This window comes from Tachyglossus aculeatus, chromosome 23 (assembly GCF_015852505.1).
Source record: "Tachyglossus aculeatus isolate mTacAcu1 chromosome 23, mTacAcu1.pri, whole genome shotgun sequence".
Lineage (NCBI taxonomy): Eukaryota > Metazoa > Chordata > Mammalia > Monotremata > Tachyglossidae > Tachyglossus > Tachyglossus aculeatus.
The window spans coordinates 30,576,728-30,601,186 of record NC_052088.1 but is presented as its reverse complement, the minus strand read 5'-3'; the positions used below and the strand labels follow the sequence as shown (position 1 = coordinate 30,601,186).

Here is a 24,459-nt window from a genome sequence, read left to right as displayed (position 1 = left end):
CAGAGGCCATGGGTTCAAATCCCGGCTCCGCTAATTGTCAGCTGTGTGACTTTGGGCAAGCCACTTAACTTCTCTGTGCCTCAGTTACCTCATCTGTCAAACGAGGATTAAGACTGTGACCCCCCCCCCCCCCCGTGGGACAACCTGATCACCTTCCCCAGTGCTTAGAATAGTGCTTTGCACATAGTAAGTGCTTAATAAATGCCATTATTATTATTATTATGAATGAATGTAAACTGGAAATTATGACCATGAGCCCTATGTGGGACCGGAACTGTGTCCAACATTTCTCTTTCTACCCCAGAACTTGGAATAGTGCCTGACACATAGTAAGTGCCTAACAAATTCCATAAAAATATGAAAACAAAAACAAAACCCAAAAAGTGTTGGAAGAAGAAATATTTAAAGAAGAGCAGAGAGAGTGATGTGATTAAGGTAGATGTGAATAACAAAAAAGTCTAGAGGGACTATCGAATGCTTGAGGTTATACTTGCAGAGCCCACTGTTGGGTAGGGACCATCTCTATATGTTGCCAACTTGTACTTCCCAAGTGCTTAGTACAGTGCTCTGCACACAGTAAGCACTCAATAAATACGATTGAATGAATGAATGAATGAATGAAATAGCCATTTAATTTTCCTGCTAGACTGTAAACTGTTTGTGGGTAGGAAACGTGTACCAAGTCTACTGTTCTCTCCCAGGTGCTTAGTACAGTACTCTGCATACAATAAGAACTCACAAAATCCTGCTGATGATGATGAGGAGGAGGATGGTAATAATAATAATAATAATAATGACATTTATTAAGCTATGTGCCAAGCACTGTTCTAAGCATTGATGGTGAAGTGCTTGGGAAAGTACAATACAATGAAGTTGGTAGACATGGTCTCTGCCCTCAAGGAGCTTGCAGTCTATGGCCTAGTGGAAAGAGCCCGGTCCTGGGAGGACCTGAGTTCTAATCCTGGCCCTACCAACTGCTTGCTGTGTGATCTTGGGCAAATCACTTACCTCCTCTGTGCCTCAGGTCCCTCGACTGTAAAATGGGGATTAAATACCTGGTCTCCTTCTTAGGCTGTGAGCCTCAATTGAGTCGGAGACTGCCGTACCTACTCCAGTGCTTAGAACAGCTTGGCTCAGTGGAAAGAGCACGGCCTTTGGAGTCAGAGGTCATGGGTTCAAACCCGAGCTCCACCAATTGTCAGCTGTGTGACTTTGGGCAAGTCACTTAACTTCTCTGGGCCTCAGTTATCTCATCTGTAAAATGGAGATTAAGACTGTGAGCCCCCGATGGACAACTTGATCACCTTGTAACCTCGCCAGCGCTTAGAACAGTGCTTTGCACACAGTAAGCACTTAATAAATGCCATCATTAAATTAAATTAAATTAAACAGCAATTCATTCATTCATTCAATCGTATTTATTGAGCACTTACTGTGGCAGAGTACTGTACTAAGCGTTTGGGAAGTACAAGTTGGCAACATATAGAGACGGTCCCTACCCAACAACGGGCTCACAGTCTTGACCCATAGTAAGCGATTAACAGATACCATTAAAAAAGTAGAATTTACAATCAGCCCTACCATCTGGGAGGGCACCTGCTAAACCTGATAACGCTTTCGGTATTAACAGGAAAATGAGTTTTCGAATTTCTTGGAGATTATTCCAGCAACCTCTATCACCTTTTCTGCCTCAGAAGCAGAATGATAAATATCTCCAAATGACAGAAATGATCTACCAAGGAAGAGAACGATTTTGCCTCTGCCCCTTTCTGGCTCTCTGTTTCTTCTTTCAAACGGCACTAAGAAAAAACAGAAAAAACCACTTTCATCTTTTATCTGGCTCTTCATTAGGCTAGTCATTATAGTTGCTCCCCAGAAATCTCTCCATGCATTGTGGCTGGGATGACATTGGGTTGTCTCTGATGAGTGAGTCTGTAAAGATTACTTCCCAGTTCACAGCACACCAAGAGAGCGGACATGTCTATCTAAGTGAATTCTCTAGTGAGCCACGCTTTGAAGTTTCTATTTAACAGTCTGTGCTAATGATCTGGTAATTGTTTTTTATGGTTCTCCAACGAAGTATGGAGTGCTCTGATAGAATGTCAACAACCTTCAAGTAGTGAGTGAGAGCTACTGGGAGGGTGACTTGTAACTATCTGCTTGGAAATTTGGCCTGCCTCTCCAACTTTTCTTTTTCTGGGTAATTTCCATTTGGAATGCAGAAAACCCCATCTTCACCAACCTCATTAGTGTTTATTGAGCGCCTTCTGTGTGCAGAAGGATATATGAGGCACTTGAGAGCATCAAATAAAGAAAACCCTATCTTAACACTAGGGATGTGTGTAGCAAATAAGCCCATATCTTTGAGTCCTGTTTCTTCCTGATCTGTAATTTATTTTAGTGTTTGTCTCCCCAACTAGATTGTAAAATCCTTGAGGTCCGGAACCCTCTTTACTCTTCAGTCGTTCATTCAATTGTATTTATTGAGCGCTTACTCTGTGCAGAGCACTGTACTAAGTGCTTGGAAAGTACAATTCAGCAACAAAGAGAGACAGTCCCTAACCAACAACGGGCTCACAGTCTAGAAATGTGCGTCAGATATTTTAGACTGTGAGCCCACTGTTGGGTAGGGACTGTCTCTATATGTTGCCAACTTGTACTTCCCAAGCGCTTAGTACAGTGCTCTGCACACAGTAAGCGCTCAATAAATATGATTGATGATGATGATGATGATGGTGAATACACCCTATTGACCCCAGGGCTTAGAATGACTTGACATAAATGCCTAGTACAGTAGTCTGCACTCAATAAGTGCTCGATAAATACGACTGAACATAGTTGTATTTAACTTAACAAATGTAACAGTTACTACTACTAATGATAATGATGGCATTTGTTAAGCACTTACTATGTGAGAAGTACTGTCCTAAGCGCTGCGGGGGATACAAGGTGATCAGGTTGTCCCACAGGGGGCTCACAGTTTTAATCCCCATTTTACAGATGATGTCACTGAGGCACAGAGAAGTGAAGTGACTTGCCCAAAGTCACACAGCTGACAAGTGGTGGAGCCGGGATTAGAACTCATGACCCCTAGCTCCCAAACCTGGGATCTTGCCACTGAGCCACGCTGCTTCTAGTTACTTCTGCTTACTATTCATTCATTCATTCATTCATTCAATCGTATTTATTGAGCGCTTACTGTGTGCAGAGCACTGTACTGTGCTTGGGAAGTACAAGTTGGCAACATATAGAGACGGTCCCTACCCAACAGTGGGCTCACAGTCTAGAAGGGTAGTAAAATTTCTGTCATATTCTTCCAAGTGTTTAGTACAGTGCTCTGCACAGACTAAATGCTCAGTAAATACTGTGAGCCCACTCTTTTAGACTGTGAGCCCACTGTTGGGTAGGGACTGTCTCTATATGTAGCCAATTTGTACTTTCCAAGCGCTTAGTACAGTGCTCTGCACACAGTAAGCGCTCAATAAATACGATTGATGATAAATATACTTTATTGATTGATGCATTCATTCATTAGATTGTATTCAGAGACCAATGTTCGTAACTCATATTAGGGGAGTACAATGTATGAAAGGCTCATACAGATCTGTCTACTCCAAACACACAATTTCCCTCCACAGAGTCTGATTGTGTCTTCATCTTTGCAGCTTGGCATGGTCCCTATCCTCAGGAAGTTTACAGTCTGGTGGGGGAGACAGGCAGACATTAAAATAATAATAAAATAAATAAATAATGATGGCATTTATTAAGCACTTACTATGTGCAAAGCACTGTTCTAAGCACTGGGGAGGTTACAAGGTGATCAGGTTGTCCCACGTGGGGCTCACAGTCTTAATCCCCATTTTACAGATGAGGTAACTGAGGCACAGAGAAGTGAAGTGACTTGCCCAGAGTCACACAGCTGACAATTGGTGGAGCCGGGATTCGAATCCAGGCCCTCTGACTCCAAAGCCCAGGCTCTTTCCACTGAGCCACGCTGCTTCTCTACATTAACATTACATTAACAGATAGAGGAAAAGACAGGATAGAAGTCTGGCACATACTAAGTGGTTAACAAATATCATAAAAAACAACAGATCTGTGATCTTTCCCAATAGTCTGGTCTAGGGAGAAGTAGAATACAGTCTATTCAATCAATCAGTCCAGTAATGGTATTTATTGAGCATTCACTGTGTACAGAGCACTGTAGTAAGCGCTTGAGACTACAGTACAGTTGGTAGAAAACAATCCCTGCCGGGTAACATAATAAATCTTTCATCTCCTCACCCTGTTGCAGCGTAGCTCATTGGATAGAGCATGGGCATGACAGTCAGAAGGTCATGGGTTCTAAACCCAGCTCTGCCACAAGTCCGTTGGGTGACCTTGGGCAAGTCACTTAACTTCTCTGTGCCTCAGTTACCTCATCTGTAAAATGGGGATTGAGACTGTGAGCCCTGTGTGCATTTACCCCAGCACTTAAGAACAGTGCAAGGCACATAGTAAGCAGTTAACTAGTACCATAATTATTATTATCATTGGCATTTTCTTCTACATTGCCTATGCACTTGAAATGATAATAATAGTAATAATAATAATGGTATTTGCTAAATGCTTACCATGTGCCAAACATGGTTTTTCTTATCCCCTAAGCATTCTGATACTCCTCCAACCCCCAGCCCCACAGCACTTATATACACACCCTTAAATATGTATAATAATAATAATAATAATAATGGCATTTATTAAGCACTTACTATGTGCAAAGCACTGTTCTAAGCAATGGGGAGGCTACAAGGCGATCAGGTTGTCCCACAGGGAGGTCACAGTCAATCCTCATTTTACAGATGAGGTAACTGAGGCCCAGAGAAGTTAAGTGACTTGCCCAAAGTCACACAGCTGACAAGTGGTGGAGTCGGGATTTGAACCCATGACCACCGACTCCAAAGCCCGGGATCTTTCCACTGAGCCACGCTGCTTCTTAATATATATGTAATATTATTACAATAGAGTTAGAAGACCTGAGTAAGAAGGATTGGGATGGATTCATTCAACCCAGGCCTGAACCACATTCTCTTTTTTAGTTCAGAAAGGAAGAAAAAAATCAAGATAAGACAGCCAGAGCCATAAAAAGATAGCAATTAAGATCCCATGAGTTAAAGATAGACTGAATTACAGAAAGACAGGGGAAAAAAAATTGGCAATGCTTAGAAATAAAAATCTCTCCTTTATCTGACCTTTATGCATGTGGACTTGGGAGAAAATTCCACTACCCAAAGAGAAAAAAAATATATAATATGGAAATATCATGTACGATGTAATGGATAAGAGAAGTTAAATCCTGCTTCCTAAATTTTTGGTTCCTTTGGCTGGAAAGATTAGCCTTGAGGAGTTCTTGCTGAAGTTTGGACCATTTTCTTTTATCGTTTGAGAACTTCAACGCTAACCCAATTTAGTCTTGGATTTCTACGACCACCATTTTGCTCCATAATGTAACTGAAGCATGATCATAAAACGAGTAGGGACTAAAACTTAACATTCAATTTCATCTGTTTTAAACTCTTCATTCAATCTCACCCTCAAATAAATATATTAAAGTAGCAGGTCATGTTTCAGTAATAATACCAGGAAACTTGAAAAACTCAAAGTAGGCAAAACTGTGTCATCTGTCCCTTTTACTACATAAAAAAGCTCTAGAAACTGGTGTTTCTGAAATATCCACATCAGTGACATTTGATCAATCGTATTTATTGAGCGCTTACTGTGTGCAGAGCACTGCACTAAGAGCTTGACATCACCAGACTTGATCCACTGAGAGTCTATGGAGATGGCTTTTTTATGGTATCTGTTAAGCGCTTACTATGTTCATTCATTCAATTGTATTTATTGAATGCTTACTGTGTGCAGAGCACTGTTCTAAGTGTTGGGGTAAATGATGATAATTAACAATGGTGGTATTTGTGAAGCATTTACAATGTACCAGGCACTGTACTAAGCGCTGGGGTAGTTACAAGCAAATTGAGTTGATCACAGCCACTGTCCCAAATGGGGCTCAAAATCTTCATCCCCATTTTACAGCTAAGGTAAGGTAACTGAGGCACAGAGGAGTGAGGTGTCTTGCCCCAAATCCCACAGCAAGTAATTGGCAGAGCTAAGATTAGAACCCTGGCTCTGACATTTGTTTATTAATAATAATAATAATAATGGTATTTGTTAAGCATTTACTATGTCCAAAGCACTGTTCTAAGTGCTGGGGAGGTTACCAGGTGATCAGGTTGTCCCACGGGAGGGATCACAATTTTAATCCCCATTTTACAGATGAGGTAATTGAGGCAAAGAGAAGTGAAGGGACTTGCCCAAAGCCACACAGCAGACAGTTGGCAGAGCCGGGATTTGAACCCACAACCTCTGACTCCAAAGCCCGGGCTCTTTCCACTGAGCAACACTGCTTCTCCTCCCAGGTCCCTTGCCCTCATTCACTTTGGGCTAGTCTCTATGCCTCAGTTACCTCATCTGCAAAATGGGGACTTTACAGAGTCCCACGTGGGACATGGGCTGTGTACAACTTGATTAGCTTGTATCTACCCAACTCTTAGTCCAGTACCTGAAAAGCAATAAGCTCTTATCAAATGCCATAAAAAATAGTAACCAGTTAGGGCTTAAACAACAACAACAACAACAAAGAACTTACACATGAGAAATGGATGAAAATTTTGTCATTCCAAAGCATCGCAGAATGACAAGCACCCAAACTGGAACAGCAGAACCTAAAGCTGAGACGGTGGTTCTAACAATCTAGAAACTCATCTTCAAGAGGCCCATACAGAAAATGACAACGTTTCACCGCTGTATCGTGACACTTCATGATATATGCTGCGATGCCTTATAATAACTTCATTTTCCACCCAGGAAAAAGTGGAGCTAGTGAACTGTGGGGATTAGCAATAAATCTCCCCAGAATTCAGAGGCCTGGCATTTATAGCCCAGTCCATCCTTTTGATTTAGCTGGCTCACCCTTCAGTATTTCTCTCCTCCAAATTCTTGCCCAGGTCTCCCTTTAAAAGAATCTATACTAGTGGCACTTTTTATTGACTTTGACAGTGGGCATATGTTACGGTGTCAGAGTAACCCCGAGGCAATATATCGAGAGATGCTTCTGGACACCTTTGGTAAAACTCAATTATTCCTAAGGTTTCTGTCTCCGGGAAGGCAGTGCAAAAGAGAGGTTTAGCCCAAATTGCTGGTGTATATTTAAGGGTCTATTCTGAGGTAGGGGTGGAATACAGTTGGGTACTTAACTGGAATTTGAAGCACTTTTGGTTTCAGTTTATAGGGAGTTTGACTCCATGGCTATTCTGTGCTTTCAAGTTGTCTGCCAGTTAACCCTTATCCTTTACTGTCTTGTCTTGTCTTATGCTGTTGAGTCGCCTCTGACCCATAGCGATGCCATGGGCATACCTCTCTTTGTACTCACGGATATATCTGTAATTTATTTTACTGTCTGTCTCGCATTCATTCATTCATTCAATCATATTTATTGAGCGCTTACTGTGTGCAGAGCACTGTACTAAGCGCTTGGGAAGCACAAGTTGGCAACATATAAAGACGGTCCCTACCCAACAGTGGGCTCACAGTCTAAAAGGGGGAGACAGACAAAAAAACAAAACATAATAACAAAATAAAATAAATAGAATGAACATGTACAAGTAAAATAGAGTAATAAATATGTACAAACATATAGAAATATATACATATGTATATGTATCAAAACAAACAGGCATCAATATAAATAAGTAGAATTATATATGAATAAGTAATAATAATAATAATGGCATTTATTAAGCACTTACTATGTGCAAAGCACTGTTCTAAGCGCTGGAGAGGTGACAAGGTGATCGGGTTGTCTGACGGGGAGCTCACAGTCTTCATCCCCATTTTACAGGTGAAGTAACTGAGGCCCAGAGAAGTTAAGTGACTTGCCCAAAGTCACACAGCTGACAACTGGTGGAGCCAGGATTTGAACCCATGACCTCTGACTCCAAAATCTGTGCTCTTTCCACTGAGCTATGCTGCTTCTCTTAGACTCAAAGCTCCCTGTGGGCAGGGAACATGTCTCCTAACTCTCCCAAGCGCTCAGTACAGTGGAGAAGCAGCATGGCTCAGTAGAAAGAACACGGGCCTCGGTGTTGGAGGATCTGGATTCTAATCCTGACTCCACCACTACTTGTCTGCTATGTGACCTCCAGCAATGTCTTCGGTGCCTCAATTACCTCATCTGTAAAATGGGAATTAAAATTGTGTGCCCCACATGGGCTGGGTCCAACCTGTGTCTAATTAAGCATGGTAAAAGGAGTTGCCCATATAAACAAATGTGGCATCAGTTGAATAACTGATGCTTTAGTTACCCTGGTGAACAAAGTAGCCATAAAGGACCTTATTCATAGCCACGGTAACGACTGGGTGAGAAAATCCGCTCAGTTCCTGCAGAGCAGGGGTGAATTTGGCAAGGAGTGTTCCATGTAGTCTGGAATTAGGCCTTGACTACTGAGCAATTAATCAATCAGTCAATCACACTATGGTATCTATTGAGCTCTTACTCTGTGCAGAACAGTGCCCTAAATGCAACACCTACGAATTGGAATAATAATAATAATTAACCATAATGATTATGGCATTTGCTAAGCGCTTACGATGTGCCAGGCATTGCACTAAGCACTAGGGTAGATCCAAGCTTCACCAAGGCCAGGGTTCTCTCAGCAATGGCCAACTCAAAAAAAGTGGCCGTCCTGCCTGGTTCAGTGAAATACAGTTTCTGAGACTATACCCATGTTAGCGTAACGATATGGGATTGATTTGTTGGCTTTCTGTTGTCAAGAATTAATGTACAATGGTGTTGTGAAAAAACCCAATAATGTACCACCAACTAAACATTTGCTCTGGTCCACAAAATTAACTATTGTACCCATCCCACAAGGCTTTTGTTTAAATGACAAAATAATTGATTTTGCCATTTTCTTCAATTATTCGATGTAGGTATAAGCCTCCTGCTTCTGGAAGGAATTTTTATTTTATTTTTTTTGGCTTGATATACTGCGGGAGGTGAGCACCTCACCCCACCCTCCCATTGATCCTGGGGCTCAGAACCATGGCAGAGCATGTAGATATTATAGCCTTAAACTGCAATGTAAAGAGTTAGGCTTTACAAAATCAATCCAGAAAGCAGTCCACCTCCTCCATTGGCTTTCTTCTTTTATGAGAAAGTAGTGAGGCATAGTGGAAAGGGCACAGACCTGGACGTTTGAGGTTCTGGGTTCTAATCCCAGCTCCACCGCTTTCCTGCTGCGTCACCTAACTTCTCTGAGCCTCAGTTTCCTCATCTGTAAAATGGGGATTCAATGCATGGTGTCCCTTCTCCTTAGACTGTGAGTCCCATGTGGAATGGGGACTGAATGAATGAATGAATGAATGAATATGACTATCCCAGTACTAGGCATGTGAAACACTTAACAGATATCACTCAGTCCTATTTACCGAGTGCTTACTTTTTTATGGTATTTGTTAAGCAAATACTTAAAAGCTTAAATACTTAAAATACTCCAAAGCCCGTGCTCTTTCGACTGAGCCATACTGCTTCTCTCTTATCTGAATCTTGCTTGGAGGAGAATAAAGTCCTTAGGTTTTGGGTTGTGTAGATAAGGCTTCAGAGTGATCGATTCTCTTGATGCTACCCAGCTTCACCTTATAGCCTATATTATCATTCATTCATTCAATCGTATTTATTGCACACTTACTGTGTGCAGAGCACTGTACTAAGCGCTTGGGAAGTACAAGTTGGCAACATATAGAGATGGTCCCTACCCAACAACAGGCTCACAGTCTAGAAGGGGGAGACAGACAACAAAACAAAGCAATACAACAATACGATGCAGTACAATACAATACAACAGTAGTAGCATGGCTTAGTGGAAAGAACCCGGGCTTGGGAGTCAAGAGGTCATAGGTTCTAATACTGGCTCTGCCACTTATCAGCTGTGTGACTTTGAGCAAATCACTTAACTTCTCTGTGCCTCAGTTATCTCATCTGTAAAATGGGAATTAAGATTGTGAGTCCCACATGGGACAACCTGATTACCTTGTATCTACCCCAGCACCTAGAACAGTCGTCTGCACATAGTAAGCACTTAACAAATAATAATAATAATGGCATTTATTAAGCACTTACTATGTGCAAAGCACTGTTCTAAGCGCTGAAAACCATCATCATTATTCCTAGCCTGCATTGAGCTTACAGTCCTATGCTCTTCCCTAAGACAGACTTTTTCTCTTTCATAAAAGGCAGAAAAGGTGATGTCTCCAAGAACGGCAGAGAAACGAACATCCCACAGTTTTAAAATTCATACTTGATTCAGGTCAGTGACCAAAGAAAATACATTCTCCCAGCAGGGCTAAATCTAACAAGCCTTAGCAGGGATTTAGCGTATTTAATCACGGTGTAAAACAGACGTTTCTAAAGAAAATATGCCCAGCTTTTCATTGATAGGTGTACATTCCGACTCGGATTGAAAATGTTTGATAAAAAATAAGTTGCTCTGAAGATCAAACAGTTAATTACAGGAAGGTGGAACAAGGAGTTAACTCAAGAACTGGGTCTTGTAATTGCATTTGGAATTTGCTGATGAAACTGAAGCAATAGACCAATGTGTAAAGGAAATGAATCCATGTGAATCAGATTTCTACGAGTTATTATGCCACCACCTCATTGATTTTCTCCAACACTTTCATTTCATGCATGCCATTACATGGATTAGGCAGCAATATCTGAGTGTGCTGAAATTGATCAGCCTAATGACTATATCGGTCTGAATTATGAAAAAAAAACACTCATTAGGTTTTCCATTTCACTCAGTAAATGATAGCACTGACTTAATCCAAGAAAATAGAGTATCAGCGCTTATCCATTTGGAATCAGTAAAGAATTGTGCACGCTGTACATTTTAGACCCAAGGATATTGATGATAATGGTCACCAGGATAATAATCACAATAATAATAATAGTAATAATGGCTGTTGTTAAGGGCTTACTATGTACCAGGCCCTGTACTAAATGCTGGGGCGGATAGAAGCAAATCGGGTTGGAAACAGTCTGTGTCCCCAAGGGGCTCACAGTCTTATCTTGCCGTCGAGTTGTTTCCGAATCCATAGTGACTCCATGGACACAGCTCTCCCAGAACGTCCCGCTCTCCATCTGCAATCGTTCTGGTAGTGGATCCATAGAGTTTTCTTGGTAAAAATCTGGAAGTGGTTTATCATTGCCTCCTTCTGTGCAGTCAACTTGAGTCTCCACCCTCAATTCTCTTCCCTGTTGCCCAGCACGGGTGAGTTTTGACTTGTAGCAGATTGCCTTCTACTCGCTAGCCACTGCCCAGGCTAAGAATGGGATGCATTTTCCTCTGCTTGACTCTCCCTCCTGTAGCCGAGACTGGTAGAGTACTGGAAACTCTCCAGGTGAGACCCTGAGAGGAGAGCTCACCGTCTTAATCCCCATTTTACAGATGAGAGAACTGAGGTCCAGAGAAATGAAGTAACTTGCCAAAGCCTCCCAGCAGACAAGTGGTGGAGCCAAAATTAGAACCCAGATCCTTCTGATTCCCAGGCCCAAACTTTATCCAATAAGCCAGGTTGCTGCATTTCCTGAACTTAACTGGCTTCTTCAGGTTTTCTACATGTCTAGTTTCTAATAATGGAGGGGTCGTAGTAATAGTAGAAGCAGTATTAATGGTAGTAGCGGTAGTAGCAGTAATAGTAATAGCAGAAGTAGAAATAGTAGTAGCCATAGAAGAAGTAGTAATTTTTTAAAAAAAACACGATGGCATTTATTAAACGCTTACTATGTGCAAAGCACTGTACTAAGCGCTGGGGAGGTTACAAGGTGATCAGGTTGTCCCATTGGGGGGGGCTCACAGTCTTAATCCCCATTTTACAGATGCGGTAACTGAAGCCCAGAGAAGTGAAGTGACTTGCCCAAAGTCACACAGCTGACAATTGGTGGAGCCGGGATAGTATTAGTAATAGGGAGAGGAGGAAGAGAAGGAGGAGTGGCATTTATTAAGCACCTACTTGGTGTGATGCACTGTATTGGGTGCTTGGAAAATACTGAATAGCAAAGTGATGCATTCTCTGCCCACAAGGAGTTTACTCACTAAAGAGGAAGATATGCATCAAGCAATCAATGGCATTTATGAGCATTTTCTGTGTTGAGCTCTGTACTAAGTGCTTGGGTTAGTCTAATATAACAGAATTAGCAGACACTTTCCCTGCCCATAATGAATTTACAGTCTCAAGTGTATAGTCTACTGTAAAAATATTCACAGTTTTGCCAAAAAATAGCGACCCTACATATATTTGAGGGCTAAGGAGGGCATAGAATGGGAATTTTCAGCTCCCTTCATTATGGGAGGATGTTAATAAAGGGGTGTTGATTCCCCTTCATTTTCAGGAAATGTCTGGGAAGTTGGGTTGATGTAAGAGGGAATTAGGTTCCCCAAACCTTGAGCTCATAATAATAATGGTGGTATTTGTTAAGTGCTTACTATGTGCAAAGCACTGTTCTAAGCGCTGAGGGGGGATACAAGGTGATCAGCTTGTCCCACTTGGGGCTCACAGTCTTAATCCTCATTTTGCAGATGAGGTAACTGAGGTTCAGAGAAATTAAATGACTTGCCCAAGGTCACACAGCTGACAACTGGCAGAGCTAGGATTAGAACCCATGACCTCTGACTCCCAAGACCGTGCTCCTTCCACTGAGCCATGCTGCTTCACATAGTTCTTCCATCCATTGCTGACCAAAAGGGCAATAATAATAATAATAATAATAATAATAATAATAATAATAATAATAATAATAATAATGGCATTTGTTAAGCATTTACAAAGTGCCATGCATTGTACTAAGCACTGGGGTGGGTTCTGAGAAGCAGCGTGGCTCAGTGGAAATAAGCACGGGCTTTGGAGTCAGAGGTCATGGGTTCAAATCCCGGCTCTGCCAGTTGTCAGCTGTATGACATTGGGCAAGTCGCTTAACATCTCTATGCCTCAGTTACCTCATCTGTAAAATGGGGATTAAGACTGTGAACCCCCCATGGGATGATCTGATCACCTTGTAACCTTCCCAGCTCTTAGAACAGTGCTTTGCACATAGTAAGCGCTTAATAAATGCCATCACCATCATCATTATTATTATTAGAAGTAAATCAGTTTGGATACAGTCGCTCACAATACCAATCCCCATTTCACAGATGAGGTAACTGAGGCCCAGAGAAGCTAAGTGACTTGTACAAGGTCACACAGCAAGCGATTGGCATAGCTAGGATTAGAACCCGTGACCTCCTGACTCCTGGGCCCACTGGGGAGTATCCAGGAGGCTACTTTCAATCAATCATATTTATTGAGTGCTTACTATGTGCAGAGCACTGTACTAAGCGCTTGGGAAGTACAAATTGGCAACACATAGAGACAGTCCCTACCCAACAGTGGGCTACTTGGTGGTGGTCGATTAGAGCTAGTTGTCCCTTACCAAAGGAATAAATGGAGGTTATGTGGAGATAATCTAAACAGTTTTGTCAAAACAGCCAGATAAGACTGTTTCATATATTACTTAGGGTCCCGGGTCCTATTGGATTTTAATTCCTTATTATGTCTTTAAACCTCAAAATATCTCATCCATATTTTGCATGACAATTTTGCAAATTAATCTTCATTTAAGATTTGGGGGTGGGGGGGGAATCATTCTCCAAATGTGTGCAAGGGTGATTATGTCTTTGAATGAAGTATCACTTTATATCTAAACAACGGTAACATCTTGAATACCCTTTTTTCATTGACCTACATGCTGTTCCACTTCACTTCTCTGTCTCATTTTCTTATCTGTAAAATGGGGACTCGATCCCTTTTCTCCCTCTCCCTTTGACTGTTAGCCAAGTGTGGAAGGGAATATCTCTGACGCGATTACCTTGTATCTACCCCAGCGCTTAGAACAGTGCTTGACCCATAGAAAGTGCTTAACAAATACTACAATTATCAAAATTATTAAATTCAAACCGCATGAGCCTGAATTATTTTTATGAGGACATGGACAAGTTTTCTGAGATCAATCTGAATCCAAATATATCCAGGAGGTTACTTGGTGGTGGTCGATTTGAGCTAGCTGTCCCTTACCAAAGGGACAAATGGAGGTTGTGTGGAGATAATCTAAACAATTTTGTCAAAACAGCCAGATAAGACTGTCTCATATATTACTTAGGGTCCCGGGTCCTATTGGATTTTAATTCCTTATTATGTCTTTAAACCTGAAAATATTCCATCCATATTTTGCATGACAATTTTGCAAATTAATCTTCATTTAAGATTTGGGGATGGGGGTGGAATCATTCTGCAAATGTGTGCAAGGGTGATTATGTCTTTGAAAGAAGTATCACTTTATATCTAAACAAGGTAACATCTTGAATACCCTTTTTTCATTGACCTACATGCTGTTCTAGATTAGCGAGTGTAATAGCAGCAAGGCAATCACATTTTATCCTTGATAAGGAGGTCTTATCTAATGTTTGCCTTGTGGATGTAATTTGTAAGGAAGAATTTCATTAACATTTAAGCTCAGTGAAGTCGTAAAGAAATGCAATGCGTTTTGATAAATATTCTAATTCCATAAATGTTTTATCATGTTGCCTTTGTAGATTTCTATCAATCAGAACATAAACTACAGCTCAAGTAATAAATTTAAACTGGGGTCCAACACATTCCATTTCAGACCATTGATATATAGTAAAGTAATATTCAAGGTCATATCTCTATAGCTTTTTAAAAACTTTTTAAAAAGCATATATGCTTATAAGTACCATTTACTCTTAGCTGTCCATTATTCTTCCATTCATTCAATACCATTTATTAAATAAACTCTGTGGAGACTACAATCCAGGGAAAAAATTCCTGTCTTCAAGGAGTTTACAGTCTAACTGGGAGATGGATGACTTAGAGGGGAAAGAATTCAGACACTGCTATGCCTGACTTACACTCTAATTTGGTTCCATAAAAACAGGGTGTTAAATGAAAGATAAAAGTAACAATTGTAGCTTCTCATAGGAAATAATGTAGATTTGCAATCATTTTTTTCCAGTTGAAATATTTTAGCTAGAGAGAAGGGAAAGTGCTTGAGACAAGGTAAATTTTGCAACATTTCCCTCACACCGAATAGTCAAGATATATCAACTCTATTTCTTCTTTCTTACTATCTCTGTAACAGTGCCAGTTCCTTGCGGATGGGAATATGTCACTTTGTTTTACACTTAGCTGTCCGAGGCTGAGGGCAGTCCACTGTATCTAGTGGGGCTCATTTTACAACAATTACTACTAATATTCATATTTATGATAAATTCACATTACTGAATTTAAAGAATCATTTTCATTCTAGAGGGAAAATAATCACCACTTTTCCAGGAAGCAGAAAACTGCTTCCCTTTAAGGAAGACCCTTGAGAAGAAATTTAAAATGTAGATGAAAAAAACAACAACAGAAAGCAACTTTAACTTTGGGGGAAAAATGAAAAGACACACTCCATTTCACCTCCTTCCCCACCACACATCCGTTCTACCAGGTAATAGTGAAAAGTAGACTGTAAGACTATAATAATGTAAGATCCACTCAAGACTCTAAGCTTGTTTTAGGCAGGGAACTTGTATACCAACTCTGTTATATTGTACTCTCCCAAGAGCTTAATGCAGTGTTCTGCACACAGAAAACACTCGATAAATATCACTGAGTGTAGGTAGTTGAAGGCAACAGGTAGCCCTTTCCTGGGTGACAATTTGTAGGGAAGCCCCCAGAACATAGTGTGAATTCTCTGAAATTGTAAAATAGTTTGATTCCAGCTTTTCTTCTGGGAGTGAAAAAGGACAAGAAATATGAGCACCAAAAGAAAAATGTTCAAGAAAGTACTTGATCTAACTTGATCCTGTCTCTCCCGCTTCAGTCTATACTTCACTCTGCTGCCCGGATTATCTTTGTACAGAAACACTCTGGGCATGTCACTCTCCTCCTCAAAAATCTCCAGTGGTTGCCTATCAACCTCCGAATCAAGCAAAAACTCCTCACTCTCGGCTTCAAAGCTCCCCATCACCTCGCCCCCTCCTACCTCACCTCCCTTCTCTCCTTCTCCAGCCCAGCCCGCACCGTCCGCTCTGTTGTCCACTAGCGGACTTGACATGACTGACTCCATTTTGTGCAGGCCGAGAGAACATCTCCTTTTTTTGTATTTTATGCAAGGCTCAGCAACAGAGGTCTTCAAGGCCAGTAACCAGTAACACCTATCTATGCAAGGTCATAGGGCAGATAACAACATCCTGCAGAAGACAGTGAAAACAGAGAATAATGAGAGTTTATAACACCCTGTCGATCCTAATTGGATTCCTGAAATTCCCAATTACTCCGCTCCCATTCATTCAATTGTATTTATTAAGCGCTTACTGTGTGCAGAGCACTGTACTAAGCACTTGGAAAGTACAATTCGGCAACAGAGACAATTTCTACCTAGCAACAGGCTTACAGTCTAGAACGGGGAGACAGACAACAAAACAAAACAAGTAGTCAGACATCAATAGCACCAAAACTCACCTGGTGTTAAAGCACTCTCGACTGGTTGAACTGGAGTCTCTACTGCTTAATCAATCATATCTACTGAGTACTTACTACATGCAGAGCACTGTGCTAAGCACTTAAAAGGAGAAAAGAAAAAGGAGAATGGCCTGCATGAATTCTCCATCAGTGTTCCTAAATTTACTTTAAGTTAAATGCAACATTTATTAAGTGCTACCTATGCAAAACACCTTGAATAGTGCTGTAACTCAATAAAAGTGAGAATGGGATCGGGGCTGCTTGTCACTTGTACCTCTCTCGGGCGGTGAAAGGGCAGGTAGCCACTTTCCTCCTTTACTGCTCTATCTGAACTCATGTCTCCGAATCATTTTTCCTATCTGCGTCACCACCTTGGGTTCTCGATCCCTGCCGCCAATTTACATCGGTGGTTTGGGGCGTTGCAGTCACTTGCACCCCATCGGGGTAAACGGGCTGCTCGCCACTTTCCTACTGCTCTGATCTATGACTTGTTCTCTCAGAGTCACTCGTCTCTTCATCGACTAAACGAACCCATATGATAACCCTGTTTGTCGACAACAGTTCCACGAAGGGACCCCGTCATGTTTTTTGATAACAGCTCCTCTGCCACCGCTAACCTCCTCACTGCACCTCGTTCTGGCCTGTCCCGCCGTCGACCCCCGGCCCACGTCCTTTCCCTGGCCTGGAATGTCCTCCCTCCACACTTTCACCAAACTAGCTCTCTTCCTCCCTTCAAAGCCCTACTGAGAGCTCACCTCCTCCAGGAGGCCTTCCCACACTGAGCCCCCCTCCTTTTCTCTGCTCCTCTTCCCCTCTCCATCATCCCCCTCCTCCTCCCCACAGCACTTGTGTATATTTGTATATATGTATTACTCTATTTTATTAATGATGTGTATCTAGCTATAATTCTACTTATTCTGATGGTATTGGTACCTACCTGGTTTTTTTTTGTTGTCTGTCTCTCCCTTCTAGACAGTGAACTAATTGTTGGGTAGGGACTGTCTCTATATGTTGCCGATTTGTACTTCCCAAGTGCTTTGTACAGTGCTCTGCACACAGTAAACGTGCAATAAATACAATTGAATGAATGAATCTAACAACCCCAAATAAGCCTTCCAAACCATTTTAGCACTTGAAAAATCAGATTCATTATTTTGTGTTTCACTAAAAAGAGGACACATTCAGTCTATTGAGCTCGTTGTGGGCAGGGAATGTGTCTGACATATCATACTCAAGCACTTAGTACAGTGCTTTGCACAGAGTAAGTGCTCAATAAATATGATTGAATTAAGCCCAGCTTGACATCAACAGTAAGAAGTAAGTTGCTCAGCTCTGTTCAATCACAAATCTGCTCTTCATCACCAACTCCATTTTAAGTGAAATTATTCCAGAAGATTTGACATGTGTTACGTCCATCAGAGTACTGATTTCTCTTTCACAATATGTTACGGTAAATTCTTTTTTTAAAATTTTTCCTCTAAAACTAGCATAGTTTTATGTTAGTATTCAGTATTTGCTGCTCAGTATTTTCTTTTTAGCACTGAGACATTACCTTAGTCAATAATTTTCCGATTAAAGTAGAGCTTCTTCACATGACATGAATACATACCTTTAAATTATACATTATAAATAATTATTTATTCATTCCTTCATTCATTCGATTGTATTTATTGAGCACTTACTGTGTGCAGAGCACTGTACTAAGTACTTGGAAAGTACAGTTCAGCAACAGAGACAATCTCTGCCGACAGCAGACTCATGTTCATATTAATGTCTGTCTCCCCCTCTAAACTGTAAGCTCATTGTGAACAGGGAATGTGTCCACTAATTCTGTTGTTTTGTACTCTTCTGAGCACTTCGTACAGTGCTCTGCATATAGTAAGCATTCAAAAAATACCATCGGTTGATTGATTGCTGACCCGATAACTTAAATTTGAACATGGCTTGCTCATATTTTCACATTAAAGTACAATTCTTCCAAAATGTTATAATCTTTATTATCACCCTCATCATAAGATTCATCATCATCCATGATCGTCATCACCAAGAACATAATGATTATAGTAGCAGAAGTTGCGTTTATTGAATGCCAAATTAAAAGCTTGGTGAGTTACAAAGGAAGAAGATACAGTCCCTATCCTAGAGGGATATGAATACGAAAAAGAACGAGGATGATGGGCCCCGTAAATTCCACGACATCAGCCATGCACAAGACAACCGGCAAGTTACACATCAACACTAACTCTGGAATAAAGAATAATAATGATGTGTGCTATTTGTTGAGCTCCAAATTTGTGCCAAACACCGTACTAAGCGCTGAGGTAAATACAAGAAGATCATGTTCCACATAGGGATCACAGTTTTAATCTCCATTTTATAGACGAGGTCACAGGCACGGAGAAGTTAAAGGATATCATCATCTTCATCATCATGTATATATGTATATATATATATATATATATATATGCATATATGTTTGTTTGTATTTATTACTCTATTTATTTATTCTACTTGTACATATCTATTCTATTTATTTTATTTTGTTAATATGTTTTGTTTTGTTCTCTATCTCCCCCTTCTAGACTGTGAGCCCACTGTTGGGTAGGGATTGTCTCTATATGTTGCCAACTTGTACTTCCCAAGCGCTTAGTACAGTGCTCTGCACACAGTAAGCACTCAATAAATACTATTGATTGATTGATTGATTGATAGAAGAGATTGCAATCTAGAATTAGCTCCAATGTGAAAACTAGACCCCCGGCTTTATGGACATTAAGACTGGAGGGGGTTCTCCAATGGACATCCTGTATATTACTCTGTTCCAAAGAATGGCAGAACTGCTTCATCTATAGACTTTAGATCTGTTCATCTTTTATCGGCACCCATTGTTTCCTAAAGAATTTTTACTGCAGCCAGTCTAAATACTCTCAGCTACAGTTCAAACAGAGAAGGGAGGGAGGGGGGAAGAGAAGGAGGTGGAGTGGGTAGGGGGAAAGAGAGAGAAAGACAGACAGACAGAGCACTTAATCAGAAATTAAGATTAGAATCCCCTCTACTACCCGTTCATCCAGGGCCTCATATCACTCGGAGGGCAAGAAATTATTTTAGCACAACATTGCTGGTTTCTTTTCACCTTCTGGTCCACTATGGCCAAATGATTCTTTTCTTGCAAGGTGTGCAACAATCAGTCATTGTCCCTCTTGTACTACACTCATTCTCCCTCCCTGAAATGCCGATCCACATTAAGATTCCTTCCACCAGCATCTGACAATTTTTCTGAAGTCTTTTGGAATCCATCGATCAATCAATGGTTTTTATTGAGCATTTGTTCTATGCTGTGGATGCAATAAACCCTTGGGAGAGTACAGGACAATAGAGATGGGAGACGCATTCCCTGCTCACAGGGAGCTTACATCAGAGGAACATTTAAAAAGCATCAGATTTGTTTGAACCAACCTTTGTATGGAAAGCACTGTACACTGTGGTATGGTATTTCTTTTCCAATGCCTACCAGTGGTATTTGTGGAGCACTTTCTGTGTACGGAGCTTTCTGTGTACTTATCACCTGGGAAAGTTCAATGGCAACAGAGTTGATATGTGAGTTCCCTGCCCATAAGGAGCTTACAGCCTAGGGGGGGGGACGACAGACATTGAAATAAATTATGAATATAGATTTAACTGTTTGGGGGATGTGGGTGGTTGAATATCAAGTACCTATAGGGTACAAATAGAAGTGCTGGGGTGCTGCAGAAGAGTGATGTAGTAGGGGAAAATCAGGACTTTGTCAGAGAAGACCTCTTGGAGGGGATGTGATTTTAATAATATATAATGTTATTTGTTCATTCATTCATTCATTCATTCAATCATATTTATTGAGCGTTTACTGTGTGCATAGCACTGTACTAAGCGCTTGGGAAGTACAAGTCGGTAACATATAGAAACGGTCCCTACATTTGTTAAGCCTTTACTATGTGCTAAGCACTGTTCTAAACGCTGGGGTAGATGCAAGGTTATCAGGTTGTCTCCCCGTGGGGCTCACAGTTTTCATCCCGATTTTACAGATGAGGTCGAGACACAGAGAAATGAAGTGACTTGCCCAAAGGCACACAGCTGACCAGTGGTGGTGCCGAGATTAGAGCCCACGACCTCAGACTCCCAAACCCATGCTCTTCAATCAATCAATCAATCAACAATCAATCAATCAATCGTATTTATTGAGCGCTTACTGTGTGCAGAGCACTGTACTAAGCGCTTGGGAAGTACAGGTTGGCAACATATAAAGACAATCCCTACCCAACAGTGGGCTCCCACTAAGCCATGCTGTTTCTAAGGCTTTGAAGTTGGGGAGAGTGTTAGCCTGTCACATAAATCAATCGATCAATCGAGCATATTAGTTGTTTACTGTGTGCAGAATGCTGTACTTGGGAGAGGACAATATAGCAATACAACAGAGTTTGTAGACAATTGGTAGACATGTTCCCTGCCCACAACAAGCTTACAGTCTAGAGGTAGGGATGTGGTCTAGGGGTCAGTGATAAAGCAATGCACAGAGATTTTGTGAACATTCGATCGTAATGTTTTTATTGAGCACTTACTGTGTGCAGAGCACTGTACTAAGCGCTTGGGAAGTACAAGTCGGCAACATTTGGCTTCAGGGCTCAGCCAAGCTCAAAAGTCATGGTCCGGTCAGACATTTCAGAAGGCAATGTGTTATTGAATCTGTGTAACAGATTCTCATATATAATAATAGTAACATTTATTAAGCACTTACTATGTGTAAAGCACTATTCTAAGCGCTGGGGAGATTACAAGGTGATCAGATTGTCCCATGGGGGGCTCACAGTCTTAATCCCCATTTGACAGATGAGGTAACTGAAGCACAGAGGTGTTAAGTGACTTGCCCAGAGTAACACAGCTGACAATTGGTGGAGCTGGGATTTGAACCCATGACCTCCGACTCCAAAGCCCAGGCTGTTTCCACTGAGCCACGCTGCTTCTCATGTGGGACAGGAGCTATATAGTAATGATAATAATAATAATAATGGCATTTGTTAAGAGCTTACTACGTGCAAAGCACTGTTCTAAGTGCTGGGGAGGATACAAGCCGATCAGGTTGTCCCACGGGGGGCTCACAGTCCTAATCCCCATTTTACAGATGAGGTCACTGAGGCACAGAGAAGTTAAGTGACTTGCCCAAGGTCACACAGCTGACAATTGGCGAAGCCGAGATTTGGACCCATGACCTCTGACTCCCAAGCCCGTGCTCTTTCCACTGAGCCACGCTGCTTCTCTATAACTATATCTGATTGTCTTCTCCCAAGTGCTTGTACAGTGCTCAGCATACAGGAAATGCCCAATAAATATGACAGTCTGACTGACTATTATCATTTCTATAATTATTATCGATCATGGGGTCCTTTCCTTGGCAATTATACACTATGGGTGTATAATTATGGGTGTGTAAATATTGTCGCAATTGCCTGTGACAATTCACCGTCAATCGGAAATAATCTTGAATGGAAGAGAGATTTACCAAGGAGGACTGTTTGGTTTGAATTGTACAGGTTCTTTCATTCTAAATTAGGAAAGGGGTCCAGACCTACCAGCCATGAACTACCCAATGATGATGACAAGAGGATGTAAACCAGTAACAAAGCCTCTCTGCTCTAGAAATCCTTAGTTATTTCTTTATGACATAGTAGACAGAAAAAAATGTTGTCCCAATATCCAAGTACCTTGGGTCAAGATGGGTTACGTCTACATTAACGGTAATGCCGCTATGTCCACCGTGTTGCTGAATGGAATAATTGTGTTCTTTATCTCCTGTTTTTCCCCCAGACCAATCTGGAAATTATGCAATCAGACAATGTAAGTGTTGGACTGTATAATCAGAAATTTGGGGCATTTTTCAAAGTGGGATCTGAATCATAAAAGCCCAAATGGTGTGATTAATGCACAGGCCAATGCTTTGAATCCTCCCCCTCCCACCCCTTTCTCTCTCCAGCTGGCAAACAAAGCGTGGTGCTCATTTTTAATCCAGAGAAAAATCAGATACTTATTCATGAAATATCCCCATAAAACAAGCGGGATAAGTAAAAAACCCCAGTGAAGCCAATTCTTCATCAATCAGAACAGAAACAAAGTACACTAGAATCAAGTAGTAGTAGTTATTTCAAGCAAACCCTGATCAGTACAGCGTCTGAATTCTCCCTGTTGATTCCTTTTTTTTTTCTAGCACAAGCAACAGTGGAACAATAGTCACCAGGCAAATTTAGACAAAGCAAGCAAATAAGGTTTGTTTGACAATAGTGCTCAGAATAAAGAGAGGTAAACTGCTTTCCAGAGGCAATGTTTTCAATCAATCAATCAATCAATCGTATTTATTGAGCGCTTACTGTGTGAAGAGCACTGTACTAAGCACTTGGGAAGTACAAGTTGGCAACATATAGAGACAGTCCCTACCCAACAGTGGGCTCACAGTCTAAACGGGGGAGACAGAACAAAACCAAACATACTAACAAAATAAAGTAAATAGAATAGATATGTACAAGTAAAATAAATACATAAATAAATTGAGTAATAAATATGTACAAACATATATATACATATATACAGGTGCTGTGGGGAAGGGAAGGAGGTAAGATGGGGGGGAATGGAGAGGGGTACGAGGGGGAGAGGAAGTAAGGGGCTCAGTCTGGGAAGGCCTCCTGGAGGAGGTGAGCTCTCAGTAGGACCTTTCTCCCACGATTAAAATTTCTTTCAGAGTTCAGAGGAGGAAAAAAGAAGACATTCATTAGGACTCAAAAATATTCGTTAGTCTGCATGTCTTTCCATCTTCCCGGCAATCCCTACACCCAGCCCGAAGGCACTTAGGTAGATACTCTGCTGCTTCCCTAATTTATTTCAATGTCTATCTCCCCCTGGAGATTGTAAGCTCCTTGAGGGCAGGATTGTGTCTACCAACCCCACTTTACTCTCCTAGGCACTCAGTCCCCTCTCAGGATGGCACCTGGAGAGTTTCCAGTACCCTACCAGTCTTGGCTATGGGAGAGAGAGTCAAGCAGAGGCCTACCCATTCCATTTCTAGCTTGGCCAGTGGCTAGCGAGTGGAAGGCAATCTGCTACAAGTCAAAACTCATCTGTGACGGGCAGCAGCGATACGGGAGAGGGTCAAGGGTGGAGACTCAAGTTGATTTGGCGGAAGGAGGCAATAGTAAACCATTTCCACATTTTTACCCAGAAAATTCCAAGGATACAACACGAGAACGATTGCAGATGGAGAATGGGACATTCTGGGAGAGATGTGTCCGTGGAGTCGCTAAGGGTCGGAGAAGACTCAACAGCATCTGTTCTAATTTGGAAATGAGCATGAGGGACAGGATCCCAATCAGTCAATCAATGGCATTCATTGAGCACTTACTGTGGGGAGAGAACTGCACTAAGCATTTGAGAGAGTGCGATATAGCTGAAGTGGTGGACACGTTCCCCGTCCACAATGAACTGGAAAACTGATATCGATCAATCAAGTCAAATCCCTCTAACCAGGACAGCAATCATCAGTGGTATTCATTGAGCACTTACTCTGGGCAGAGCAATGTTCTAAGCTCTTGGAAGGCTACAAAAGAGTTAAAAGACACAATTCCTGCTCTTAATGAGTTTCCAACGTACGTCATTCATATAATAATCACGAAATGGATGGCATCAAGTTAGTTGCTTCATCTGTAATTTGGGGATTGAGACTGTGGGCCCCACGTGAGACAGGGACTGTGTCCAACCCAATTTGTTTGCATCCACCCCAGC

At 41.4% G+C, this 24,459-nt stretch overlaps 2 non-coding genes across 2 annotated transcripts; one reads left to right on the top strand and one right to left on the bottom strand.

The window, feature by feature from the left end:
* Positions 1-11,379: 11,379 nt before the first annotated feature.
* Positions 11,380-11,517, bottom strand: LOC119944909. The gene has a single exon (XR_005456050.1). It is a non-coding gene; the product is annotated as a small nucleolar RNA SNORA7 (small nucleolar RNA).
* Positions 11,518-23,650: 12,133 nt separating this feature from the next.
* LOC119944826 lies at positions 23,651-23,788 on the top strand. The gene has a single exon (XR_005455974.1). It is a non-coding gene; the product is annotated as a small nucleolar RNA SNORA7 (small nucleolar RNA).
* The last annotated feature ends 671 nt before the right edge of the window (positions 23,789-24,459 follow it).